We start from the raw sequence: 9,800 nt of genomic DNA, 5'->3' as shown, positions 1-9,800 counted from the left end.
AGATGTCATGACATTGAGAATGTCATTCTCGGTTTCAATTGCATGTCCCCAGAACGAAGTTGGTAGAGTTGAGTAACTAAGCATGCATCTAACCATTTCCAATAAAGTTATGTTCCGGCGTTCCGCTACACCATTTTTTTTCGGAGTACCTGGGGCGGTAAGTTGTGATAAAATCCCAAGTTTAGTTAAATGATCTTGGAACTACATATCCAAATATTCTCCACCCCTATCATATCGTATGATCTTTAACGTTTTACCTAATTGGTTCTGAGCCATCGCTAGGAATTCTTGAAACTTTGAAAATGTTTATGATTTCCTATGCATTAGGTAAAGACATGAGTATCTAGAGTGATGAGTATCTGAGACATGATTTCCTATGCATAAACTTTGAAAATGTTTATGATTTCTTCAATGAAAGTGACGAAATACTCAAAACCACCCCTGGCTTGTACATTCAAAGGTCCACAAACATCTGAATGCACAAGTCCAAGTGGTTCTTTGACCTTATCACCCTTTGCAGAGAATGGATGCTTGGTCAGTTTGCCTTCTAGACAAGATTCACAGATAGATACTTCACCTAAGGTAAGTTCCCTCAAAGGCCTGTCCTTTGTAAGTCTTTGAATCCTATCACAACCAATATGACCTAGTCTCAAGTGCCATAAATACGTCATATTATCATTATCGGTCTTTTGACGTTTATTGGTCCTAGGTTTAGCTACATTGAATAAATCATTGTTAAGAGCAAGGGTTCGTTAGGTCGTAGAATATAAAGCCCGTTTCCAAACATGCAATACACAATTATGATCCATTGAAAGAAATAGATATATTAGAACTTGTGGAAGTCATAAAAAATCGTTCTAATTGCAACATAGAAAATGAAATTAAATTTCTACTAAAATCTAGAATAAAAAATACATCATTTAAAATTAAAAATTTATTTCCAAACATCAGACGAGCTTTTCCTCTAGCTTGGACCACAACGAACACTCTGTTCCCAACTCTAAGCTTTAAGCCAACTTCGTCCACTTCCTCCCATGATTCAAGAAGTTGTAAAGAGTTACAAACATGGTTAGTAGATCCAGACTCAAAAATCCAAACAGATTTATCATTCTCTAAAAAACATGTTTCCAAGATAAATGAACTATAATCATTAACTTTGTTTTCAGCTGCTAGAAACTTGGGGCAATCCTGTTTCCAATGCCCCTTCTCTTTGCAATGGAAACACTTACCTTTACCTTTCTTGTTTTTCTTGTTCTTCCCGTTAGGCGTCTGTGCATTTGGTTGTGCACTCGTCTTTGCAACCTTTGCAAGCTTGGGGTTGTTATTTTGTCCACCTTTCCTCTTGTTTCTAGTTTCGAAGACGAAGCTTGGTTAGCTTTAACCTTAGCTGGATCAGCATCAGTAGTAGTAGTTGTATTATTTTCTCCTCCCTTACTTGGTCCACCCATGATAGACTCAAAAGTCTGAAGCTTGTTCATGAGCTGCGTCAAACCATAGTTGAGTTTATTCAACACATAGTTGGTGGTGAACGACAGGACAGATGGAGAGAGATTGTTGAGGATTAAGCCAACTTGAGTTTCCTCATCTATTATTTATCCATGCAGTTCAGCTTCCTAAAAGTAGTTTGTCATTTTAATCAGATGATTGTGGACATGTTGAGAAGGTGCCTTCCGAGCATTGGCATATTTCTTGGTGGCCTCAAAACGAGTCTGCGCTGACTTGGCACCAAACATGTCTTGGAGCTGATCAATGATTTCGTAGGCATTCTCGACATTCTCCATCTTTGTCTTGAGAGTGTCGACCATACTAGTCAACATGTAGTACCACGCCTTGTTGTTAGCCACCTGCCAACGCTCATACTTATCCCTCACTGACTTGGTAGCTCCTTCACCTGGAACTTCCAGGGATTCCTCAGTCATGACGAACTTGGAGTTGTCACCAATTAACACAATGTTGATGTTTTGCTTCCATTTAAGGAAGTTTTCTCCATCGAAAGTTGAGAAATGATGGGAGTAGACACAACCATACTTAAAAACTACAGATTATCAATAAAATAGAAATCAATCACATTTGCTCAATAAAACTCTTATTCACACAAATTTCAAGAAATAACATAACATATACCAAAAATATGTAAGATATGACAAAAAAATACAAAAATAATCATATCTCTATTTCTTTAGGATTTTAACAAATCTATGATATCCTTGTCCCAGTTGGCGAGAGTAAAAAATACCACTAGTTAAATAGAGTTGTACACTCATTTAATAATGGACACCATTATTAACAACCTAATATTCGATCAAAATAAGAAAACAAAATCTCTTCTTTTATGAGCTAGACCCACGGTTTTGTAATGCCTTGACTAATTCTAGACCTTGGACCATTAAAAACAACTAAACATAGCTAGTATTTTGGAATACAAACATAAGAAATGACAAAACTTTATTTAAAATCCAAAATACTGTACGAAATACAAAATATGGTATGGGTACACATTGTTTAGTACATAAAACATAAAAAACATAAACTTTAATTAATTGTTTAAATACTAAGTGCGAAAATACATAAAATCATTAAAAGACTTGAAATAACGTCTTCCTTGATCTTCCATCAATCCATTCAATCAATCCACCTAACCAAAAATACATAATAATAACAAGTTAGAAAATGGAAGGAAATAAAAGAACTATGATGGATTAAACATGAGGATAAGAATACCTTGAATTGACTATGACTTTGATCTACACCTCGATACCGAAATAACACTCTATCTTTCTTCCCAAGTGTTTAGAAAAGCTTAGAGTTGAAAAGCTTTTAACCCAAAACCCATGTGTTTTCTCTCTAGAGTAACTTAGTAGCTTGGAGGCTTTGAAGAATGCTTGAATGATGAGTGAAATGACTGAGTACTAGGTCCTATTTATAGAATTCAAGGAGTGAAACTAACCCCTTTTAAATTGATTAAATAAATGAATATAAATTGAAAATATTTGAATTTTTGTTTCAATAGATGCCCAGAACTCAGTGAAAAACATTCAAGAACAAGTCCAAGTGGTTAAGGGCTGTTTCTAGCTCGGATTCCACTGACTTTCAAAATATGAGTGTGGAGCCGATATATCGCCCCCTATAGGAGATATATCGCCTCCCCTATATTCCTGAGCCTCTGTGGTTTCGTTTGTGCGAAGTCGACGAATATTATGTATCTTCCGTAGGCGATATATCGACCCCTATAGCTGCGATATATCGGCATACGTTGATATATCAAACACGTTTTTGCACTCTTTCAACATATTTGAAAATGATTAAATAGGTTTGACTGAGTAAAACGTGATCCTAACAGCTGCTGGAAGTTTCTAGAGCTTCTAGATTCATCCGTTATTAATTAACTCATCTAAAATCCTTAAATCCTCAAATAAACAATCATGTGACAAGTGTCACGTTCTTATTAATTCTATCTAAACCTTAGGTTATGATAAATAATATTTCTAGGACCAACTATATTAATCAAACCTAAATAATATTTCTGCTGCTGCTACTACTACTACTACTACTACCACTACCACTACCACAATTCTCCCCTACTTAAAAGAATCTCGTCCTCAAAATTTACTTACCAAACAATTTCGGATATCGTGCTAGGATGACTTCCTCCAACTCCCATGTTGCCTCCCTTTTTGAACAATTACTCCATAGGACCTTGACTATCGGAATACTCTTAGACCGTAATTCCTTCATCCCCTTCTCTAGGATGCTAATCGGTCGTTCCTCGTAACTCAGGTCTTTCTGGAGTGCTATCGTATCATACTTGAGGATGTGAGATGGGTCTGACACATATCTACGCAGCATCGAGATGTGAAACACATTGTGGCTATCTGCTAGAGCTGGCGGTAGGGCTAATCTATATGCAACTGTTCCCACCGTGTCCAATATCTTAAAAGGACCTATAAACCGGGGACTAAGTTTTCCTTTCTTCCCAAACCGCTTCACTCCCTTCATAGGAGATATCTTTAAGAAGACTTGATCTCCAATTTTGAATTCCACATCTCGCTGCTTGGCATCCGCATAAATTTTTTGTCGGCTCTGAGCAGCTAGCACACGCTTTCAAATCAGCGCCACTGCATCCTGAGCCTCTCAACAGCTTCGGGTCCAAGAAGTTGTCTTTCTCCTACCTCGTCCCAATGTAACAGCGATCGGCACTTCCTTCCATAAAGTAACTCATAGGGTGCCATACCAATCTTTGACTGGTAGCTATTATTGTAGGAGAACTCTATCAGTGATACATACTTACTCCACGATCCTCTGAAGTCTAGTACACAAGCGCGCAACATATATTCTAAAATTTGTATGGTACGCTCAGACTCAGTGTCGGTCTGAGGATGAAATGTCGTACTAAGGCTTAACTTGGTACCCATGGCTTGCTGCAATCTTCCCCAAAATCTCGATGTAAACATCGATCCTCTATCTGATACTATGGTCTTAGGGATTCCATGCAGTCGTACTATTTTCTGCAGTATACATAGTCTTGACAGGCAAGAAGTGAGCTGACTTGGTTAGTTTATCTACCACTACCCAAGTCGAGTCGTGCTGCTTATTTTTTTCGTGGTAATCCTATCACGAAGTCCATGGCTATGTCTTCCCACTTCCATTCTAGAATACTAAGCGGTTGCAATAAGCTTGTGGGTCACTGATGTTCCACTTTTACTTGCTGGCATACTAGACATTTGGACACATATTATGCTATGTCTTTCTTCATTCCCGGCCACCAATATAGTGCCTTAAGGTCGTGAGTCATCTTGGTCGACCCTAGGAGAACTGAGTATGGGGTATTGTGTGCCTCTTCTAAAATCTTCATCTTAATTCCATGGTCATTAGGCACGCATATCCGTCCCTTATATCTGAAGAACCCTTGTCTTGATATGGAGAAATCCGTAGCCTTGCCTTCTTTGACTGCAGCCATATGTGTGACTAATGTGTCATCATGCCCTTGCCCGATCCATATATCTTCTAATAGATTTGACTGGATGGAAAAGTTAGCCAGTTATCAATAACTACTTCTATTCTGACATTAATCAGCTCTTGCTGGAGTGGTTTTTCTATTCCGGATAATGCTGCTAGATTTCCATAACTCTTCCGCCTTAGCACATCTGCAACTACGTTTGCCTTTCCTGGGTGGTATAGGATTTCACAGTCATAATCCTTTACTAGTTCTAACCACCTGCGCTGCCTCATATTGAGCTTCTTTTGTGTGAAGAAATAGTTTAAGCTCTTGTGGTCCATATAAATATCACATCGTTCTCCATAAAGATAGTGACGCCAGATTTTCAATGTGAAGATCACCAATGCCAACTCCATATCGTGCGTTGGATAGCGCTGCTCGTATTCCTTCAGCTCCCTTGAGGCGTAGGCTATCACTTTGTCATTTTCCATCAGCACACAACCCAAACCTTGCTTCGACGCATCACAGTATACTACAAACTTGTCATTGGGTGTCAGTACACAAAGTACTGGTGCTGAGTGTGACGTGTTGCGTCATGACACATCTCCAGGTGGTCATTTTGTATGTATGAGCATGCCTTGGTGCTTGATCATTAGTCAAGTCTTGCACTAAGCAACCTCAGGGGTAGGGAATGGCACTTTTGTAATTATCCATATGTCTCCCAGACAAAAATCATATATGTTCCTGGGAAGACTTAATTTCCTTAGAAAGCTCCTTAGGGGGGGGGGGTGACTTAAGGAAGCACCATGGCCACCAGCAGATAGGGGCTTAAGCTGTGTACTCCCTTGCCCTATCAAGGCCTTATATGAATAAAACGATGCTTTGCCATGTCCCTTTGTGTATGCTATCTTTACAGTCTATGTGTTGCTTGTTTGTTACCTTCGTTGGGCCATTGTGTGCCACTTGACTGTGTTGTATGCTCTGATTGTTGTGTGGTATGTTGTCTCTAGACAGCTTGCCTCATGCTTGCTCCCGCTTCATAATTGCCCTTACTTGTATGAGACATGTAACGTGGCTAACCATTGAGTTTGCTTGCCGCAGGTGTGAATTCTAGGCTGACTTGCTAGCTAAGAGCGCTAACAAGTGCCGCATGTTCCGTCGATTTGAGTATCGAAGTTGGCGGCCCATGACACTGAGCATAGCTTATCCTTGAGCAACTTGAAGCTCTCTTCACATTTATCCGTCAAGTTGAACTTTTGCTTTTTCTTGGTAAGGTTGGTAAGCGAAGTGGCTATCTTAGAAAATCCTTCTACAAACCTTCGATCATAGCCTGCTAGCTTGAGAAAACTTCTAACTTCTGACGCATTCTTAGGTCTTGGCCAATCCTTCACAGCCTCTACCTTAGCTGGGTCTACAACAACTTCGTCTTTGGATACTATATGGCCGAGGAACACCACTTGCGACAACCAAATTTTTCACTTCATAAACTTGGCGTAAAGTTGATGCTCCTTTAGTCGCAACATGGTCGATCTTAAATGTTCCTTGTGCTCGACTTTGTCCTTGGAGTACACCAAAATATCGTCAATGAACACTACGATGAATTTATCCAAGTAATCCTTGAAGACCTTATTTATTAAGTCCATAAATGCTGCTGAAGCGTTGGTAAGACTGAAAGACATAACTAGAAACTCATAATGTCCATATCGAGTTCTAAAAGCTGTCTTTGGTATATCTTCTTCCCATACCTTGAGCTGGTGATAACCGGACCGTAGATCAATCTTAGAGAACACGGTCGCTCCTCGGAGTTGATCAAATAAGTCATCGATCCGGTGTAGCGGGTACTTGTTCTTAATTGTCACCTTGTTCAGCTTGCGGTAATCTATACACATCCGCATACTTCCATCCTTCTTCTTCACAAATAGAACCGGTGCTCCCCATGGAAAATGGCTTGGTCTAATGAAACCCAAGTCTAAGAGTTCTTGTAACTGCGTTTTGAACTCCTTGAGTTCGGTAGGTGCCATCCGGTATGGTACCTTAGAGATAAGCTCGGTATCCGGTGCTAATTCGATTGTGAAGTCAACTTCCCGAGTAATGGGAAACCCTGGTAAGTCGTCAGGAAATATCTCTGGAAATTCTTTTATAATGCGGACGTCTCCAACTTTTAGTGGTGTTTCCTATACCACATCTATAATGCTGGCTAAGAATGCGTGACATCCTTTCTCTATCATCCTCTGAGCTTTGAGATATGAGATAAGCGGTGTCCGTAGTCCTGAAACCTTTCCCATAAAGCATAGATTCTGACCGTCAGGAGTTTCGAACATCACTTTCTTGCGTCTACAATCGAAGGTTACGCCATGCCTTGCTAGCCAATCCATGCCCAGTATTATGTCGAAGTCCTTGATCTATAGCTCTATTAGGTCTCCTTCTAGTTCTATGTCCTCGATTTTGATCGGTACTCCTCGTACTATCCGTGATGATAGGACTACTTCGCCCGAAGGAAATTATGTCACAAACCTAGTTCTAAATCTTTCACAAGGTTTGTCTAATTTCTCTATCATTCCTAACGAGATATACGAGTGTGTTGCTCCTGAATCAAACAATACTAAACATATATTATCGAGGATAGGAATCTGACATGTGACCACTTTATTACTAGCTTCGTCTTCTCCCTGGGTTAAGGCAAAGACTCTGGCTGGAACCATCTTATTGTCCCTCTTTTCTTCTGTTTTGAGCTGTGGACATTCATTATTACGATGACCTTCCTAGCCACAATTGTAACAACCTTTGGTGTTCGCACGACACTCCCCAGGATGTCTTTTCTGGCATTTGGAGCATTGCGGGTATTCTACATAACCCAACCTATTATTTCCATTACTATTCCAAGCCCTTTTGTTACCATCGGCCTGCTTACTATCAGGATGCTTCCTCTTCTAGCCATTATTGTTGTGCTGGTGGTTGTTGTTGTGGTTCCGACCATTCTGTGTCTGATTCTGCTACTTAGGTTCAAACTTGTTGGCCTCCTCCTTACTAACACTTTCCTGAAGCATTTCCACTTCTATAGTTGTTTCTAAAGCATCGGCGTAAGAAATGGTTCTAGGATTTTCTAGCTTGACTCCTAGCTCAATCTTTGGTCTGAGTCCCCTAGTGAACTTAGTGACCCTCAAAAAATCAGTTCGGACCAACTCTGGCGCGAACTTGGCTAGTTGATCGAACTGTCGAGCGTACTCGACTATCATTAAGTTGCCTTGCTTAAGACTGGTGAACTCTTCTACCCTCGTAGCAATGACTGCCAAGTTGTAGTACTTCTTGTGAAAGAGCTCCAATAATCTAGTCCATGTCATGGTGGTGATGTCGTGAGTTTGCTGCACTAAATCCCACCAAATTCTGGTATCCTTCTTCAGAAGAGACAAAACGCATGATATGCGGTCTGCGTTGCCGAGGTTCATATGTGCTAGGATCGACTCTACATTCCTGAGTCATTCTTCCGCCTCGAAGGGGTCGGTTGTCCCTTCAAAGTTTGGAGCATGCTGCTTACGAAAACACTCATAGACTGGCTCTATGTACTGAGCTGGATAAGGCGCATAGTTCGCCATTGGCCATCCCCCTTATGGACCTACTTGCTGGGGCGCTTGAGCCGCTGGCTGAGGCTGAGGCTGTGGTTGCGGCTGAGGCTAGGGCTGAGTCTATTGTCATTGTTGCTGCAGCAGTTTTTTAACTTGTTGACATAGTCTGATAATCTTAGCGGTGTTGTCAACTGGAGGTGGCAGTGCATTTCTGTTGGCAACAACATTGGTAGCACACGTTCCCCTTCTTCGGACTGGAGGGGCTTCGTTAGTCTCATTGGCAGCGCTGAAGGCATTGCCGGCTGTGCATGCAGACCTTCTGAGCGACATCTTCAACAAAGTTCTAACAGTTGAGAAAAACATGTTAGAACTTACCCTAATAGGTTCTAAGGCAAAACTTAGTCTAAGCAAACATAACTCAGACCTATCAGTTAAAATTTCTTATACAAAATCATGTAAGTCATCTTTATAAATTAGGGTGTGTTTCTATACTTAGAAAATTAAGCCTCCTTTATTATTTTATAAGTCTATTTCTAACCATCCTATATGCTTAATTCTCAGGCTCAAAAATAACAATTTATTCATTTGGAAAAAGGTTTTCACTAAGTATAATCATAAATGCAAAAATAAATAAATAAATAAACAAAACTAAAAATAACTAGGGTAAATCTAAAAATCAGGATCTTCTACATCTGACCCTTCATCTAGCATATCATCATCTATTTCTTCATAATCATCATTATCTTAAGCCTCAAAACTACATCGGGGAAGATTCATGAAGATGCTATGATTTTGTTCATTAGTGAATTGAAATTTAAACTTAGAGGTGAACCTTAGTATAAGAAAATAATATCTCATGGCTACCTGTAAATCATCTTCATCATCTATTGTCTTCCATAATTCTTCTAATGCTGAAATTACAGAAGGAAAATCCTTAAAAAGCCTAATTACAAGGATATATTGTTCCGTAGCTCTCATCATAATTTGCTTAGTAGTTTGAAGGTGAACTATCTCCTTGTGAGATAAGATCAATCTCTGAGTGATTCTTTCTAGCACTTCTATTTTAATCCTTGGCTCTCTAATCCTTTTCAATGCCTTAATGGCTCAGATATCATGATAGGTTAAGGTTCCATCCATTTTAACTGAAAACATAATGGCTAAAACGTTAGCTATTAACATAAACATAATAATCATAACATAAACACTTACATTGGCAGTTAGATTCAGAGCTTGTGCGTGTGTATCAAGGAGAACTTCATGCATATGAACTGTGTCTTTGATACCAATTGTAATGCACCAAC

The sequence above is a fragment of the Humulus lupulus genome, chromosome 4, assembly GCF_963169125.1.
Source record: "Humulus lupulus chromosome 4, drHumLupu1.1, whole genome shotgun sequence".
In the NCBI taxonomy this organism is placed as follows: Eukaryota; Viridiplantae; Streptophyta; class Magnoliopsida; order Rosales; family Cannabaceae; genus Humulus; species Humulus lupulus.
The sequence above is the reverse complement of the archived record's forward strand: the minus strand, read 5'-3'. Positions refer to the sequence as shown.